The following is a 21,785-nucleotide window of genomic DNA, read 5'->3' on the forward strand; positions in this document are numbered from 1 at the left end:
TTTCTATAGTTAATTTAATTTAAATTTAAATTTAATTATTATTGTTATCATTTCTATAGTATAGCACTATAGCTACACAAATAAGAATCAGCAATAAAATTTAAAATATAGTTTATAATTTATTTACTTACCATTTTGTTTTGTTCGAAAATAAATTGATTATAATTTATCAGGACACTAAAAAATAAAAATAAATTATAATTAAAATTAAATACATCATATTACAAAATAAACATTACAACGAAATAACATAATATCGATATTATTTTAAGTGTTTTTGTTATTCTAACTAACAATTCATAGTGTACAGTGCACGCAAATAATAAGTTAGTTTGATAGAATCTCCAAAATTAATTCTAAGAATAAAATAATTTTAAAAGTTTTGAAACCATGATGTTAACGAATTAAAAGTAAATATTTTTCCAAAGTTTGATAATATTTTACTTTCTATATCTTTGTACAAGTATTGTTAACTTGTTAAATAAAATTATATATTCCCTTACTATGCGAGTTACGTAAACATAAATTAAATGGTCTTTAAAATATATTAGATCATATTTATAATAAGTTTACGTTTCGATAAAAACTGTTTGATTTATAATCATGGCTGTACCAAAGTCAACTATTTACCAAATCAGTCGTCAATTTGGTTTTCATAAAATATAATTATATACCAAAATTAAATAAATAAATAAAAATGTAAACGATTTAAAAGTTCTGTTAATTAAATAAATATTTTATAAACATTAATTCAAAAAATAATATAGTATGTAGTATATCGATAGAATCAATTGAATTCTAATTAAAATAAACCAATTACAGTATCTATTAATTGTAGATGAGAAAATATGTAATCCTATTAAATCTGAAATAAGTTATTAATAGTATACAATTCTAAAGATAAATCATATTTCAATAGGCATTTCTTACTTAAATTAGATACTAATTATTTGGTTGAAATGATTAGAGGATGTTTAAAGGAGGGAGTTCTATAGACTTTAGTAAAATCGAATAAAGTCCTCAGCAACCAGATAATCGAATACTGTACGGGAGCAACAACTACAGTTTTCATAAAACGTATATAGATTTAAAATCCCAAAATAAATGTTCTTAAAAGAGGGGTAAACTGAATAATTTTTTCCTAAGGGAAAAAATAAGCTTTGAGCCGACCTGAGAAGATAATATAAGATAAAATAACATAATTTATGAGTACTTGATATTTTTCATTTGTAGTACTAAATAGTTAAAAACAAATAACAAACCCAATTAAATGCAATAAAGAATAGTTATTTTATATTATAATTATTAATGTGAAGTGGTGTATGGTATTTGTTATGTTTTATACATAAAATGAAAATTGTGGCATTTCGTTAACATAATATACAATATGCATTATAGAAAATATATTATTATTGATTAGATTATTAGGAAGACTAATTATATATATTACCTATATGAATTTGGATTAAAAATATTTTGAAGTAATATTAAAATCTCAATATTTAAAAACTAAATAATTTAGAAAAACTACTACTTGCTACTACTTAGCTAGTACTTTGGCTACTACTTCGCCAAAAAGTTCAAAACCACTAATTAATCTCCTTTCCTCTCTTTTTATTACTAATAATCCTAACAGACAGCTAAAAATAAATAACTTATGAGCATAATATAACTACACAAACGCAATGTTCTACCTATTTTTTTTCTTTTAGCCCAATATCAATATTATGCTTACAACAATAAAATTCTATTTACCTAATCTTATTAATTAATATGTTGACGAAGTTTTTAACATTATTAAAACGTTTTGACACCCTATCTCAAAATATATAAAATCAAATCTCTGTGTGACGGGTCTTAAAGTATGTGTACGTTTTATTTTTCTTATGGGTATTATATAGACTATAGAGTATCAAACACTGGGTTGAATGAACCTCTGATAAGAGAAGACGGGGTCGATGAGATAACGTTCAGATTTCAAACAAAAAGGTTATCATCATTCATGGCGTTTTCTGTATCTAGAGTTTGTATCCACGTAACGGCGACGTATGACTGCGATTGACGGTAGTGACAACAGCTCTGAAGATCGTCAACAAAAACCTCGTCAACTTGCGTTATTTTTTGAAAAAATTTCATTTTATTCCTTCTCGTTTTGCAGATACGCTTCGTCAAACTAAAAGCATGACTTTTACTATAGTTTACGAGTACGTGTGTATTTACAGACGTGACGAGGCTGAGAGGAGTGCGAGAAAAAAACCACACACGTGATTGACTCTCTTTTCTCTCCTGCAGTATCCACTGCACCACAACTACTCGCATCAGACTGTTCGGCTCAATATCAAACTCTATTGTCGCGGACAGGGAGATGAACGAGACGGGATTTCAATCTCTACGTGAGGTGTAGAAAAATTTAACGTCGCCTATAACCGTCACCACAGCCGATCTTATATATTACATAGTATATACCTATGAGGAGCGCGCACCCCCAAAACCGACATCGATGAACGGCCAATGGAGCTAATGGCATTATCGACAAATGTGAAGAGGGTGGTTCATACGTCATCGTTATTTATTTTTTCTCTCTTTTCCTCTGTATTGTCGGACTATTGCAACCATTATTACTATTGTCGCAGATTTTCCTGATCTCGTGCTTTTAAACCCAATGGTCTTTGCCTGCCATTACCACCGACACTACCATAACTGAATACATAAGTTGGTATACCCGTACCGCATGCATCAGCCTATATGTGCTTCGGCAACCGTAAAAAGCATAACGCCCACTTATTTTATTATTCGAGAAAGAACATAATGCACTAAACTGTAATCTATTTTACGACAGATGGAATTAAGTTTAAAGGCTCAGAGCTCATTTTAGAATGAAATTCAATGCAAAATATATAACATTAGATATTATTATTACGCAACAAATACAATTAATTTATTTTTACATGAATTAGTATAGAAAAAAAATTATTTCCACTGCAAGTATTGAAGAGTCTATGTAATTTAACAGTTTATTATAATCAAAGAAAACAATAATGAAACACATACATTTTATGTCTAGTTTTTAATATATCCAATATATTTAAAGAAAAATAAATTTAAATAAATTTAGAAACTGAATTATTGTACTCGTCTATGACTTAAAATGTGTATATTGCATACTACATTATGCTATATCATTATAAATAAAAATATAATTATAATAAAATGTCTAAAAAATGTAATTTAATCTATTTCGATCGTATTTTAATCTAAAGTAAATATTGGGAAACAAGTAAATTTGTATGGTCGAACTTACTAGACGCGATTTATATCGGGTCTCATCAATAACACGTGGGTGGAAAAGGAGTGCCTCGTAAATTTCACCTTTTTTGGTTACCCCTTGTCAAAGGGATACAAAAGTTTCAGGCAAGGAAGGCGGCACGTGTGTCACTCTTTCCCGCACAGCTACGATAGTGGTGGATCATAAATTACTTAAGTCAGCCACCCACTCCTGTCGTCATTATTTCCCTACATGTCTAATCTCACTACGTTCATTTTTTTTTTCAGTCTCCTTCACCCTTCCACGAGTCACATATTTCACAGTAGATCTTTTTAATACTAAGAAAAACAAAAACAAGATTTTCTATATCATTTACTTTATTATATTATTCACCGGCAATAAATATAAAACCAAAATTAATTGATGATTACTGTGCCGACAAATAAATCTTAAATGGAGCTACAGTATGTACCTAGCACCTACACGATTAACAGTATTACTTTAAGTATACTATAATCAACTATTGTAATCGTGTCAGTGCGTCGTTAGATATATAATAATGAATTTAAATATTGAACACAAATTCAGGCAATTTTAAGAGATAAGAAAAATATACTTCCAAAATTATTATGATAATTTTATGCTCATATGTATATTATAATATGATTTATGAGAAAATATATATAATAATATGTTAGGTTAGGCTAGGTTAATTCAGGTTATTATAAGTATGCGTGGAGTAATACATTTCTAAAAATAATTAAATTCTATTAAAAATTAATAAGTATGTTTCATGAATAATTAAAAAATAAATTTATTAACCAAGAACTAAGGCATAAATAAGTAGATTATACTTAAAAAAAAACTAAATGAAACATAATGGATTTGATATTTAATAAATAACACATACAATATGATTAAATCAAAAACTAGTGTATATTTTCCAATTCAAAATGTTCTTTATTTTATTACTAGAGAGATCAATTTTAAACAAAAACATCTTAGAAATGTCAAACAAGTAATTGTGTATTATTTAATAATCTGTCAAAAAATATTACAATAGATATAAGATTTAAGGTTCGAAGGATAAGTTTCAGTTTAATTGTAAAAATAATTTTAAAATTCTAGTAAAATAAAAATACCTATATTGAATACAAATAGTCTGAATTAATAAAATAATAAGCCGAATTTAAATGCTGATCGTTAGTATTTATTTAACTTAATTTAATTATTTATGTACGTCTGTAGATTAGGGAACTTAATAAATTCGTTTAATTCAACCTAGTGTCCGAAAAACTTTCTAGATTCGAAAAAAATGAAATTTCATTAAAGGTGAATTCATTTTTGTAAATTTTACACTTAGATATCATATATTTTATATGATAAATCTTCTGGATTACTGAATGCGCGTGATTTGAAACTAATGCTATAAAATTGCACTGTTTAATTTCAGATTCTAATTCTCTAAAATAATAAATCAACTAAAATATTGAAACCACTTTTTCGTATGGTAATACATTGCATAATGTTTATATGACAAACATTTCTATTTTAAAAATATTATATAAGTTGTTCAAAAACATGTTTGATAGTTTTAAATGGCAAAGGTTAAGTAACAAAAAATAAATTTTAATAATATGTAATACAAGTATTAAAACAAATAACATTGTATCTTCAGTAAAACTATTCAAAAATATAATATACAGATTACATTTATTTTTAAAATATTTTTAGTATTGTGTTTTCAATACAAGAAATAATGACCCTTTATTACAAGCTCTTATAAAAGAAAAACAGTTAACCAAGTACGTAGAATGCATTAAGATAAAAACATTTGAAGGTGTGGCTCAACTGGATAGTAAATTAACCACGCAGACGAAAAATGCTCTAAACCGGGTAGTCTCTTTTGCTTAGAACAATAATAATTATTATTGTTAAAAGGGAACGCACGCAGATGGTGGGGAGATTTATTTTACATAGAATTTGACCTTCTTTTACTGTTGTTTATCTTTATGGTCATATTACATTGTATGGGTGTTCATATCGCAATTTTTACCTGTGTTTTCTCACTTTTATACTGTCTAATAACCCCATAAATTACCCTATCAATTTTAGATTTATCTACCTATGTATTAAAACATAGCTTTAATATTTTCATAAATACAACAAGAGAACAGATGTTTTAAAGTATTTTATAGTCAAGTAACTTGCTACAAACAATTGTTGTGTATATTCATGTGGAATTATGTAACCTTAATGATTAAAATTAAAAAGCAAACAATACATAATACTCATTGTCAATTGCAATCAATACATTTGAAAATTAATTTTATAAAAATGTATAGGAATATGAACGATTTATTAACATTAAGTTACTCAATTATTGTTTAATAAATATGTAAAATAAATCATAAAAGTCATAAGTTTATTGTATATTTACAACGCCTTATAGGCAATATAAGATTTTAGAATTAATTTAACTTTTTCTTCAAAAATATTAAAATTCTAATGCACTCAAAGTTAGGCAAGCTTACATATGATTTATAACCCAACATAAAACTTTCAAAATTTGTTTACAGTTCTTAAAGCGTTGTCTGAAAAAATAAAAAAATAAAAAGTGATTTCAATTTAAAGTTTAACAAATAGCTTCGTTGCTTCTCAAAATCTAAAGGGTAATACAAGTTGTTGTTTCCAAACTAATGAAATTAAAAAATGCATTCTCCTCCAGAATAACCATTATACTCTTAATAATAAACAATAGGAATATAATACATTAAAATATTGAAAAATAAAAATAACAAAGCACAATGACTTATCAATTTTTTATATTTGTATTTGAATGAATAATAATTTCAAAGTATGTTTAATTATTTTATAATTATAATATATTTGTTTTATATCAAAATAATTTTTTGTTTACTTTTATAGTTGAGTTTATATTTAATTTTGAATTGTAACTAAATTTATGATCAGAAACTAAAACTAATATATTTTAATGTTAGTATTTTGGTGGTCGGTTACAAGAAAACAAAAACATATTATTGGCTTCGAAAAATAAAAAATAATAATATTCAGTGGTGAAAAGAGGGTTTGTATTTATGACTTATATATGTGTAATATGTATATTATATATGTACACGCAAGAATAAAAAACGAAATAGATCCCCCCTGGGGGAAATTACATTTCCATAACCATTTTCATCACACATCTTCTAAGCTAACAATAAAGATCTAAATTCTATCAATTTCTCAGTTTTTTCTACCCGGACGCCGATGTCGTAAAAGTTATTACATGTATTTACGAGCGTTTGATGTATGTTAGCTTCTTGTGTCTAAAAAAAAAATAAAAAACGGTTATAACCGAGATCTTAAACAAACAGTATTAAAACTAAAAAGCGTGGAAAATAGTAACAAGTGTTCTAAAATAATGAAAAAAGTACTTTAAAAATAAAAAAATCAATACATTCATCTACATCTTTTGGAAAGTTGTATCCGTTTTAGTTTGTAGCCATTATTGTCCTTACATTAAATTTATTATATTGTGTATATGGTGTATTTTTTTTCAAATGTGAATATAAAACAAAAATATATAGTAAGAATAAACCATCAAAAAATAATTGAATTCAATAGTCACACAATATTAATTGTATTTAAATAGCTTGAAAATTGATAGATTATATATATACAATCAAATAATATTTAAACGAATCTTTAGCATCAAATTTAAAACTTATCAAAATATAAAAACAAATTTAATTACTGAATATTTTTAATATGCTCTACTATTATAAGCCTAATATATTGTAGTCTTTATTTTTAAGCAATTTCATTGTATAACAATAGCTAAAGTCTTAAGACCAACAAGAATGAAACTATTATTTTCACTGTATTGAATGCAATAGATATTGCAGTAAAAATTAATTTAATACTAAAAAAGACACTGTTATAAGTAATTTAAAGGAAAAATATTTAATTATGTTTTTTTTTTATTTTGTTAGATTAAACTCCTAGAAGTACTTATGCGTGATAAAAGTCACCCTTTTATACGCTAGAATTCGGAAATTACTGGAAAGATATTAAAATCAAATAATATTAAATTTATGTTGGCAGAAAGAAAAAATAATGGATTTCACTTAGTGGATGAATGATGAAAGGTACAATATTGTTATAGTTTATTTCAAAAATACGCTAGGTAGTATATGTTTATTATTTTAAAGGTCAAATGTACCTATTGAAAATTTGACATTTTGTGATAGGCAATAATATTAATTTATTCATTAACATAAAGTTGTCAAATATCAAATACTCATCGAGCTAAACATCATAAAAAATCAGTGACCTTCATTTGATTATGTAAAAACAATAGAATGCGTGTATATACCTACTTAATAATATATAATTTTCATATAAATATAATTTTATGAAGTTCACTAGGTACCGCGTTATTCAAATATTTTGTACTGCCTACTATGTTTAGAATTAACGTGATATTTATAATCTTAACTCATTTTAAATTCATAAAAATTGTATAAAAAATTATAATTATTTAAAGTCAATATCCATAAAAAAAATTGTCACTGACGTTAAATTAAATTAAAATATAATTATAATTGTACACTAAACTCATAAATGATACCTAGAATTATAATAACTTATAACTATTATAATGTATTATTAATGTTTATTAATATAGGACATAGGTAGTATTCTTAGCAGATGTCATAATGATAGAAGAAATTAAATTGATGTATTAATAGTTACTACATAATTCTATAGTCTATAATACATTATTCTGAGAACTCAATTATTATGGTTACTTCATCATAAATTATTGTTAACTTCTAGACAAAGCAAATGAATCCATTTACACTAGAAATATCAATGTCGCAGTTAAATATTTATCGTATTATATTCTAATTATATAGTAAAACTCTAAAAATTAAGATATGTATAGTCAAATTCTAAAAACAAAGTATTAATAACTGTATATCGGTATAACATTGTAAATTAGTCAATTACAAATTACAATTTATAAACACCAGGGCAACAAAAATAATAATAAACGTGTTTTACAAAGAATGCTAAAGAGCAACAAAATTTTAAAAATCGTTAAAACGACGTTTTTATGTTCCAACCAGCCCACCAGCATAGAATAGTAGAAAAAACCCGAACCCCTTTCGCTGACGTTCTGAGTATGTGCGTAAAAAAAAATCATCTTTTGTAACGGTACGGGCTGCATCATCAATTACCGGACCCAACGACATTGTAGAAACCCCCCTCCCCTAGTCCTTTCGTGAATAATAGAACCTTCTGGGTTTCTTCATATTATGCACCCTCCCATCACCATTGGCCCCGTGGAGATCGATTCCCATGTTTTGCGGTCTCTGAGGGTAATTAAAATGAGGCCGCCACCGGCAGTAGTTTTCAAACGACACTACAGTGATCATACATCCTTGGCCAACCCGTCACCCTATTTTCCTGTCTCGATGGTCTAGATTGAAGCAAAAGGGTAGATAGGGACATTGTTATTTCGGCAGATTTTAGGGGCCATGTCGTCGTATTTTCTGATAACATTCAGAAATTCTGACCGGACTATTAACTGCACCCGGCGGATACCTTGAAAAGTTCAACCAAAGATCTAACGATACCAGTAATTCCCGATTTGGCTGAAATCCAAGTCATGATAAATAATCGTAACAAATATACCTATATTATATAGTATTTTAATGCCTCACCTAATTTAATTTATATATTTTTTTTTTTTAATCTGACCGTTTTACAATAATGATTTTGTCTTTTTTTTTTTAGTTTGTTTTAAATTTGAAACCAATCCTAATCTAAAACTATGTGCAAAGAAAATTTAGACTATCTATATCACTACAAATTACATTATTTTATCAAGCTCGTATAGAGGGGGGAATAAAAGATCACCAAACCCCCTCCCGAAAATTGATCCTGAATATGTGCTTGCATTTTAGCATCCAATTTAATATATATTCAGAAAATCATAATCCAAAATATTTAGTAATATATTCATTAATTGATGATTTAGCTTAATAAATTTACAAATATACAGCAGAGCTTTTAAATTATGGAAAATCAATTGTTATACATTTAAAAAGTTCCAAGATTAAGTAACTTAAAAATGTATATAAAATACATAAAATTTGAATATAAACTCATTCTTATAATATTATTTCATTCGAAATTCATACAATAATAAAAAAAATTCTAAAATTGATTCATATTAAAGTAAATAATTTGTAAAAATATATCATTTATAATACCTATAAAATATACAATATAAATAATAATGGACTCTTGTGAATTCATTATATGTTATATAAACTGAAACATCAAGATTGAAAAATACATTATACATTTAATTGATAATAGTTAATATAATTATATATGTTTAACAATTATTATTAATTATAAATTTACGGTGCTCTTTAGAATATATTTAGGTTTTTCTTGTTTTAATATAATATTAAATTTAATTCTGGGAGGAATTTGCACCTGACTTTATTCGCATTCAAAATTTCTGGTGCTGAATGTATTTAGGTGTTTCTACGATGGAATAAAAAATATTAACAGACATTTAGGTGAGGTACTTATAACCTTTATTATTTGGATTAATATAAGTTAATACTAGTATTAGTTTTAAGTAATTCAATATTTCAATGAAATCATAAATTTAAAACTATACCTATGTAGATATGTATCATTTTTATTTTAGATTATAAGATCTTCCTCAGAATATTATTTCAACTTAAAAAGTTTAACTAATTAATAATACTTTAAGAGTGGCAAGATGAACGAACTATAATGTTATAAATACATATTAAATCGTGATAATATAAAGAAATATTTGATAATTAAGGTCTATTTATTATGACATTAGCTGTGGCAATATTTATTAATAAACAACTAACTATAAAGTTGAAATAAGTACCAAAAATAAATTTAAAAAAACACATATTATATTATGAAATTAAAAAAAATATATATTCGAGTTAAAAATGCTAACTGGGATGTTTTATTTGAGTGATTTTAAAAACATCAATTATACCCAGTAATAAGGGTATCAAATGATTCATACATTGAAAATTTTTAAAATTCTTCTATGGGGAAGTTTATAAATAGAAAAATACTAAAGGGGTTTTAATCTGTATTATATTATTATTTTACACATGTTATTTAAATTTACTTAACACGTCATAATTGTTTGAACTATTTTAAATATTATATTACGATTTATCAAAATAACACAAATTATTAAGCTATGAATAATTCAAGTTCAAATACAACTTACGAGCAATTTCCTCTCTATTAAGGATGTTGTGGATTGTGATTGATATATTTAAGCTTAAAGGTAACTTAGATACAAAGATTTTCGTTAAAATTCTTATATACAAAGGAAGTTTTAAAGGGATATATATATACAATCAAACAGACAATAATGTTATTATTAATAATAAAAATCAAAAATCTTTCAATCAATAAATGATTTTACGTTGTGTGTAAAATTAATTATTTAATGGCTGTATTCATTTCAATTTTTATTTTTAATCCAAAATAATAATTGTTTCAAATGTTTAAAACTATTTAGCTCATGTTCAAAATATCGAAATTATTTGTCATAGTATATTTAACTGCATAAAACGTTAAGAGTGCTTGTTATAATTTATATACATTTAATTTGGTATAAATTGAGATACTTTAAATCGAACCATTTAATAAAAACACTAAATTAAAACTAAACAAAGCTATAAAGTAAATCAATAACTATATAACTAATGCATAAAATTGATTAGTTAATTAATTAAAGATGTATACAATAGTACAATAAATACAACTCCAATCAATGCATATTGTTCTATTTTCTATTATCTATGTATTAATGATAATATTGTACATTAGGTGCACTTTTAAGTTGTTTTTATTTTACTAATTAATAAGATAAATAAAATTATTCACCCCTTAATATCTTCATTGAATAATAGTACCAATTGTATTGCATGAATATATTTTGTTATTTAATTAAAATTTAATCTTACTATTGTGTAAAATGTATTAGATATCTATTTCATATTAATTAATATAATATATATTTATACACACCAACAGGTATAAAATATTAACTTATAGTTTCTACATTATATCCAAGGACACTTTTCGATTTTCAATGAATCAATCATATTTTTTTATATTAAAATACAATAATAACATTGCTAATTTATACTCATGACAAACGTTAATATATTTTTATTCTAAATTAGACCAAAATATAGTGATAATTCGACCAATTAATATTTAAAAATGTATTTATAAACAAAATTATAATTAAAACTCGTTCTTTTAACAATATTAATATTGGAAAACATCCAATTTATCCATTTATAGTAATAAAAATATATTTTAATTTATTTTCACAGTTACATTATTTTAAGTTATATACAGAATAAGAAAGGTATTGGTTTTACATTTTTTTTTCGACACACTTTAAGCCTTAAGGCAATCAGATACAAATGTTTTTTATTTCAAATTTAATCGACTGGAAATTATTTATATATATTTTATATACATAATTATATATATATATAGAGTAGATAAACCTAGATGGCAATAAAAGCTATACCAAACGTAAAATTAAATAATAAGTTTCTTATTAAAGTTATTGTTACATTCACTCATCAATAATGTTTGATTACTTATAAAATATAAATTATTCTGCAGAGATGAATTTACTAAAATTACTAAAAATACAATTTTGAAATAAATATTATTGTTTTTATTTTTCAAGTATAATTATTAACCAAATCTATAATATTCATATTTTATTTGATTGAAAATTGTTCAAAATTACTTTTAATTAATAAAACAGTAAAATTCTCTTTATTTTATATTCTTAGTGGGTAACAAAGCAAAGTATTTGGTTTTATGTTAAATTAAAATAAAATTCTGTAAAATTAATAATATGTAAAATTATCAAGACAGTTATTTATTTTCTTATAAATCAACAAAACAACTTATTACAATTTATTAGGTAAGTACTTATTAACAAGTACCTATTATAAATCATTAGAATCAAAAAATGTTTTAAAAGGATATTTTGGATTGTATTTTTTCAAAATATTAAAAAATATTTTTCATTATACTAAGAACAATCTAACAGATAAAATGTCCGATTATTTTAAGTGCTACATAAACATTTTTAAGGATTTATTATACATCTCCTCTCAGACAAAGTGTATACAAAAAGATAATATAAATAATATATATATACATCATTATTATTCATTGTAAAACAAATATGACAATCCACGTAAAAAATCTGAATGTATCAATTGTTTGATAATGCTCAAATTATGGTAGTGTATAATTATATTTTAAAAATAATTCATTATGAATATACGTATTAATTAATTATAAAACTTTAAAATTATAATTTAGTTTAAATAGTAAACGTAGATATGATAATAAAAACCTGGCGTGAGTTATCTAATTCATATTTTTTAGCAGGTATGCAGTCTAAATTTTTCTTAAGCTTTAATTTAATTACACTTTATTTATACATTTATTTTATTTCTATTAATTGTGGCATTTGGAAACATTGAATTAATAGTTTGTGCACTTATTACGTTATTAAATGTTCTGATATACATTTAAATAAAAGAACATAATAAACAATTAAAACAATTCATGTCTTAGGTATACATTTAACATTTAATAGAATATTTAATCAGTCTATAAGTTTACATCAGTGCTTACTTATTTTTAATATTCCTATAAAGTAATGTAAATTTTACAATTTCGATAAAATGCCAAATCCCCTTCTTAATTCAATTTCCAAACGATTGAATTTCTTACAAAAAATATATAAAGAGCACTTTGAGTACCTTAAATGTGTTTTCCACATAAAAAATAAACATTCCGATAAAACTCTTATCGTTTTTCTAAAGATCTATTTTTATTTTGTAAATAAATTGTATATATAAATATATATATACATCATATATGATAGTATAATGTGTACATAGATTTTAAGCACTAGCTTTAATACTAAACTATCTATGTATATCCACCTATACTTTGGGTAAATATGTGTTGTAACATCGTCATAAATGTCAAAAAAAACAATTTTTTTATTTTTAAAAATGTTTTTAACATGCAATTTTTACAAATGAGAAAAAAATAGTTAAAATGGTTAAAAAATTGTTCATGTTCATTTAAATATATTAATTGCACCACTATTTAATAGCAATTAAGTTTTATTGGAAAAATCTATATTAGAACTAACCCTATTCAAATAATCGAAAATTAAACCTTGTATTCTACTAAATAATTATTTTTTCAACAATCTAGCAGTTAAATTTGGTGGAGTAATACCAGCTTAATGATCACCGTTTACGAAGTCTACTGTCAGAATCTTTTTTTTGCTCCCTAATAGAGTAAGATATAACTTTTAAGGATTTTCAATTTTGTAAACGGATTTAAACACTTCCGTAAATGGACACAAACATTTCCCTTCTACTACTCACTTTTACTTTCCATAGACTACACTGAACATTTGCTTTAGGTTATAATAAAATAAATTAGTCAACTTAATTAATATTTTATAAACAAAGAAAGCATAAAAAGTATTATAACATTTGATTAAAAAATGTCTATATTTTTTATGTTCAATCTACATTGACACAAGAAGAGACAGTAATTAAAATACATAATTTCCAAGATAATTACTAATAATATATATTTGTACTACTTGAATAGGTAAAGAAATATTGAGGGCTGGATAAAAAGTATTCTCGCTAGTTTTTGAAACGATTAATAAAAAATATATTAGTTGATTAAAGTAACATATTAGCCGAACTTTATGATTAAAGCTATTAATTTGTTATAACTTATAATAAGACGGACAAATATTCCAGACGTGTGTAAGGTGTACACTACAAAATGGAAAACATTAAAAAAATTTTTAGAACTTTACAAATAGTATGCACTTGGTTAGAAAATGCTTATAATGTAAGTTTTTAAATTTTCTCAAACGTTTGGAATAAGACAATTGTGCAATAAAAAAAGTTCTTTTGTGATAAACAGCAATTCTCTACCTACTTTAAAATGTCTTTTAAGGTCATACAAAGTTTTTAGATGTTATACTGTAACATAAATAAATAATAATCGTTTATTATTACGTAGACAATTTTATTGTTAATATAATAAAGACAGTTTAACTGCTTATAATTCTTCAAAAAATATATTTTTTTTTTATTTAATAAGATGTCACGGAAAAAATAATTTATTAACATATTTCTGATTAGAAATATTTAGTATATATTTTTTGCATATTTGAAATAATAAGCTCAAAAATATTGAATTCGAGTTTTAATAACTGTTGATATAATTATATACAGATTATTTAGATAGTTGTTAAAAGCAACTATTAATGCTGCATTTTATTTAAGAACTTATTTTTAAAACTGTATGGTCAAATTTAATTTAAAATTGTTTTTTTTTTTTTTTATAGTTTATTTGTTGCCAATTATGTGTTATTTATACATACTTCTAAGTTTTGGCTTTACCACTTTAATTTGTTTTTAAATTATTATACCTATAATATCGAGTGGAACCCTAAAAATGTATACTTTGTTTACGAGCTGTGCATAACCATGCGTTTTTAAAGTAAGTAATTTGTGTTCACAAATGTGACCATTTATTCCTGATAGTTAAGTACTTAATAATATTGAATATGACTCATGAGAGGAATAATCGATCCCCCCCATGCTTAATTAAAATTATATTGTTTTTAAATGTCTATAATATTCATTTGTAATTATAGATTATACGATTTATTTGAATTAATTACATTTATTATATTTTGACAATATTCAACAAATCATAGTTAATTACTATTCAAAGAATTTCATAATATTATATATATTATTGTATACACCTTTATTCTCTTACGTATTATTATGTGAATATACATAAATCGATAATACATCTATCAAACTATCATACATACGAGTACATAACTAGTAAATTTAATTATTTTAAATGATGTTATACCCTAATCTACACACTATGTTACGAGGACAACATTTTTTTTACATACATAATAATATATAATATGTACGTATACAATATACATATCCGTAAAAATAATATAATATATATCAAAGTTCTCGATGTAATGACATTATCAATACGGTTATAATACAATAAATAAAATATGTGTTTGAAAACAGCTAGGCAAAAGAAATCCATATAATAATTTAAATTATATTCGTTATATAGTTTGTGTTTTGTATTTAAATTATATTTCCCACTTCTATAGATAAACCAAATATGATATAGGTATATAATATATATTATTGTATAATATGTACTAGATTCTCACCATAATTTCCCATTTTTAGTAATATATAATTTTTATGTTAATTCATTGCTGCAATTAAATTAAATTATATTTCTTAAAAATAAAGTTACTTTGCAGTTAACAATAAAGAGTTATTTAATTAAAACAAAAATTAAGGAAACGTGTTTAATCGGCATATTATACAAAGAAATATTTTTCCTTATATCGGCTATGTATTTTAATTTATTCAAGGTTTTTCAGAGAATCCGTGGTAAATTTTAAACAGGGGATGAAAATTCTGGTAACTACTAAAAATTCTCTTATCAAACGTATATTATGACAACTGTTTTAAACTCTAAGTATATTTTGAATTTGTTGTTTTTATTCAATAAATTATAATTCAAGAATAATTATATGTTCAAAAAATTTTTTTTTAAAACTATAAAATTATTTTTCAAAAGAAATTAGAGTTCTTGGGTTAATTATAATTTTTTTAAATTGTAACCGTTGTCTTTAATAATTTAAAATTATACATATAAAACATTTAAAATTAAGCAAACCAATGTTTTTACTAACTATAACTGAGAATTTTGGTTGTTTATATGGTCGATTTATTTTTTAAACCTCGGGAAATTAATACACCCTTTCGAGTGTCTGTACAAGGAGTTTATAGTGACCAATATAAGTTTCTTTTCCTCTTATTGTTCTTTCAAGTAGGATCCTTTTCAAGTCGGGTCAACTACTCAAATAGATTATTTTGCTGCGAAACATTTAGTAAACAAATTCAAAAAAATCAACTATAATATAATTTACCACATAAACTTAAAAACAAATATGTACTACTATCAAAAACGGCATCCAATTGCAAAAAATATAACGTTCGTATTGCTGAGATAAGTATATATTTATTTTTAACTAGGTTTGCATAAACGTATTTCAATAAAATCCAAGAACAATATTACTCTAAAATTAATGAAATATTTTAAGTATATGGTTTTATTTTGTAATGGACACTAAGTAGAAAAAGGTTTCAGAAACATATTGTTCGCTTTACGAACAAATTTAAATTTTTGAGTTTCCTCTCTAACACTCAACACTCACCAATTACATTTCGTAAAGGTCGGTATCGTGCGTGACCATGGCTTGGTTCACAGTAATTCAGCTGTTGTTTTATTGACTGTCAGGATGTGCGTGCTGTGAAGTGTAGATACATTTGTCGTTTTTCGTATTACATGCACGGTTTTCATAATAATTCGGATATGTTTTCGTGATTTTTTAAAATCATTGACCTTAGTGTCATCGAAACGTTCCTAGTTCAAGTATGTTTTAATTTATGTGGGAGACACTGATCTTTCGTTTCGTAGTTCATGTGTGCGCCCGAACAGCTTATTAAAAATTATTTTACTGTTTACCTCGAACCTCTTTCGTTTCGAATTCGTTCGGTATTATTTAACAATCTATATTTGCGTATTCGTGATTCGTAGAGTATCTTCGTTTTGTCCATTTGTGTTGACTATAGTTTTGTTCATAAACGCGTTTTTTTATGAATTGGTTAACAGATTATATCGTTTGAAGCTTTTACCAACATATTGCTCATATTTGTTTACCCCATTTTTACGGTAGTAATCAACTTTACCTGCAGTCAATATGAACAACTGTGGTTTTCTTTTATGTTCATACTGTGAATACTATAGTATTTTTATTCATAAGTGTAATTTTGTATTAATCGGCCAATATAGTTAGTTAGTGATGTCTTTGTGGGTGTACGGGGTTAACTGTATTATTTTATTGAATAATTATAGACCCTTTCACTACTAAGTATTATAAACATACGTGGCAAATGGTGCACCACATATTTGTGAAAGGTCGATGGGCTAAATTGTATATGTTGTTTTATATTGTATCAATAAGCAATTTTATTATATTATATTATCAGTTGCATATTTTTTTTTTATTTATTCTTCAAGAAGATAATGGGTCTTACTGAACATGTTTGAATACACCATATTAAAATCAGTATTTATTTTAGAGATGGGTTTACCCCCTCCCAGAGAAAAATCTATACGATATTTTTACTTCTTTTTATTATTTACTCCCATGGCATACCCCTGAAAATTTACGATAACCATTACCCCCTCCCCCTGTGATTGAATATCTAAAATAAACACTGATTAAAACTAACAACTATTTTATTTTATATACATAAATATCAGATGTGATTTTTTAATGATTTAAAGTCCTTAGTGTATCAAATATTGTTACCTAACTTCCTGTCACGAAGACGCCCTTAATTTTATATTCATATTTTCAATGTATTATGTTTATTATTAAGAGCTAAAAGCAATACAGTCATATAATATTATAAAGTGTACGTATTAAGTATTACTAAAACTATATGATGTATTTACGACAGTATACTTCAATTTTCGATTATGTACCAATGATAATTAAAATATTAACGAACAAAACATCGTAAATCATCTATTGCGATATAGCAATCGTGATAACTAGTTCGCCTATTGTATTATACTATTATATTAATATTAATATGTGTTGAAGTGCAAACTTTGTGTGCTTATACACTCAAGGTAATATTATATTGTTCACGACCAAGTGTTACAGGTAGTAAGTGTAGTACCAATGATACTGCTACGACAAACATAATCAGTAACGCACAATAGCTACGTATACAGATGAAAACAAGTCTCGTTCAGTGTCAGAGCGTAAACTAATTAGCATTTAACGAGAAGAATTTATGCATGTACCCTTTTGTATCTGCGTGTTTATTGAACAGAAAAATTACATAATATTGTTATTATCATCATATGCTTTTACCTGGTTTATGCGGTATCAAACAAATTAAATACCGTGTGTATATGTACGCGTAATCCATGCGTGACAGTAGTTTCAAAACCAACAGGATGGAAGCAAAATAAATGCTGCTTCCGGCCGCAAAGTATATCACGGCAAATTCTTCGGATCCAAAAGGGATAATATGCTAGGTTGTCATACAGTATTATCATATCGTAGACCGTACAAAACAAATTGTACAATGAGGTTCGTTGGAAGATCAGAGTTAGCTGTGGTGATGGTGTTGATGCAAGACGCAGTAAAACCAACGATATAAATGAACAGGAATGAAACATATAGCTTTGTATAGATGGTATATAGGGGGTGTTTACTACACATGCATGCTTTCATTTCTACGCACAACTGTCGTTCATTAATCACGTTCATCATAAACTCTGCCGGATGTTTAATTCGGTTGTTTTTGAAAACCGTATATATAAATAAATATATTTATATATATATAGATTTGTATCATTACTGAATGCACATGCGCGTCAATTCGAATCACGCGCATGTCCTCGAATAATATATATCGGGTGTGACATATAATTAAATCCCAACGTTAAGCTGGACTCTCCGACAACTGTAATACACGCACCACTATATTATATTATACACCTGCCTACAACAAATACACTATAAGGATACACGGAGACCCGCTAAATATATACCTGTCGCCGCCGCCGCCGCCGCCACCGACACTACAGAGTCCGAGCAATGATTGAACGATTTCGCCCCACGAGATTATGGTAGCGGAGAGCGGAAAATCTTATACAAACTGACTGTTCGTATATAATATGTTTATATATATATATACCTATATATGGGTCTATACGTATACGACGTTCAGACATACTTAGTGCGCGTTTCAAGACGGTCACAGTGTATTTCGCAGGAAATCCGATGTCGCGCGTCTTCCGCGATGACACTCGTTCTCACCAAGAATAATAATCACACCGTCACGATTATTTCTGCAGATATGCATAATATAACAATATATATATTATACGATGCACATAACTCATGATCGATGATCATTGCGATAATAATATAATAATAAAAATAATAATAATAAGATCTCATCAGCCACCCACCAACGATGACAACGCCCAGACTAAAAGCCGAAACGCAAATGCACTTTACTTTCAAGGCAGAATTATAGTTCAGATATAGGTAATTACTAATAAATAATTAATTATAAAAAACATTTTTACTTCATTATTAAAATCTAAAACTGTAAAAATCTTATTATTATAGTTTCAGAACCTTTACAAATACACTAAAGAATGTCAAACTATTAAAACATGTTAAGTTTTAATCATAATATAACTTAATTTTCTTTCCAACCCGATAATATTTTACTACAGTGTTTTTTTTTATCTCAAAAGTGCTTTTGAAATTATTATACATAAATGTATTATAATTATCATCATGATTATTTACTATCCATGATCATAATATAATAATTGTATAACTAAGAAGGTAACAGTAGTATAACTGTAATAATTTCAAAGGATTTCTATTAATCTGTAAATTCAAATTTCAAACTCAAAGTAGCAATTATACAGGTAACTAGTTAATTATTCGTCGACCGTGAAAGTTTGATGTTAAATCTATAACAAATGTTCATGATAGTTAAATCAAATGAAATAGATAACTTACTTAAATTTGATTTATATATAAATTACTATGATTAAGATAATATAATATATATTATATGTACATAAATCGGTAGTTAATAAAAGTAAAATTTCATTTACAATAGTATAAAATTGAAACTATCTTTTGTTCAACAACAATATTAGACTTTGCACGTTTTCTTTTTTAGTTTTTCTTAAATAATTATAATTGAAATTGTTTCAAAGAAATAGTTGATGAAACCTAATTAATATAAATAGTAATTACTAATTAACTCATTATTTTTACGTATATTTTTAGATTTTGAATGAAGTTTTTTGAAAATAAAATGTATTATTTTATTTATCAGTTAACACATATCAATATATAATTTAAGCATGGTATAACATGCTTTTAAAATATATACATCTTATAGCAGTACTTATTAGTAGTTATTAACTATTATTGTTGGGGTCACAACTGTCTCGAACGACTCAAATGTTTTAATGTGAAACGTTATAAAAATTATCTATTAAAAATATATAGCCTGTATATTTTGAATAAATAACTAATACCTGATACATTTTTATAGCATTTAATAATGTCATACTTAGTTGTTTTAAAAGTATATTCACATAATCACATACCTTTTTTAGAATCCTAAGGTCATATACATCCTAACTCTACATATTATATTCAAATATAGTTATATATGAAATATAATAACAACTAGTGGTGTATTTACAATTTAAAGTTTATATGTATAAATATAGCCAAATTATAAAATGAAATCAAGCTTTTTGTTTTTATTTGCTAAATCATCAACCATGGAAACATTTAGGTACCACTGACCCGTCTTTTTTGGGCAAGGTCAACAATTAAGGTTGAGATCTGTAGGGCCGAAGTGTCGTGGGTGATTAAAAAATTCACGTTTTATATTATGTAATAAAAAATAAAAATTATGACAAAATAATATTTATCAAAAAACATTCAAGTGAGCGTTGAAAAAGCCAAACGATCATAAAATTTAAGTATAAAAATACGTACAATTCCATGAATACAATAATAATATAAATAAATATTGAGAATTATGATGAGAAAAAACCATTCCATTAATTTTGTTTTTTTGTATTATTAATTATTATATATAATAATAATAATGTATTATAGTCGTAAAACATGATACGTTCAAAGCTCCGATAGATAGTTACTAGCATAATATAACAACAAAACAACCAAAAACTCAAAAAACGAGAATAAAGTATGTAACAAAATTTATATATCGATATCAAACATCGCTTATCGATGAGGGAGAGGGTTGTCTCGTTAATAGTCAAAATTTGCTCACATCATGTTCTGTAGCTGCATGGACATCGCCGGATTAAAATCCCCAGTTGGTATCTACGCCGTGTTAATGGAAATTCAGTTTAATAATATATAAAAAAAAATATTGACCAATGCCAATCATACACGAGTTAAAGTTATGTTAATTTTAACTTATTTACTTAACTTGTCTGCGTTTAATTTTTACTAACTGAACTATTAACTCAATCAATCGATTTTTACTGATATTAGTTAAGTTTACTTAATAATTAATTACTTTCAATTAAATCCAACTAACGTTTATATTTTATAAATAATTAAATAATAATAAAATTATAATTAATGATTATTATTATTATTATTATTATT

At 25.2% G+C, this 21,785-nt stretch overlaps 1 protein-coding gene across 2 annotated transcripts in view; it reads right to left on the bottom strand.

Moving 5' to 3' along the window:
* Positions 1–21,785, bottom strand: part of LOC113555126 (protein artichoke-like) — a 197,687-nt gene that overhangs the window by 148,905 nt on the left and 26,997 nt on the right. For both annotated transcript variants that reach the window (XM_026959459.1, XM_026959460.1), the window contains exon 2: positions 132–177. The gene's annotated coding sequence lies outside the window, so the exon portion shown is untranslated. The remainder of the gene's footprint in view (positions 1–131; positions 178–21,785) is intronic.

Source organism: Rhopalosiphum maidis, chromosome 2 (assembly GCF_003676215.2).
Source record: "Rhopalosiphum maidis isolate BTI-1 chromosome 2, ASM367621v3, whole genome shotgun sequence".
Classification (NCBI taxonomy): domain Eukaryota; kingdom Metazoa; phylum Arthropoda; class Insecta; order Hemiptera; family Aphididae; genus Rhopalosiphum; species Rhopalosiphum maidis.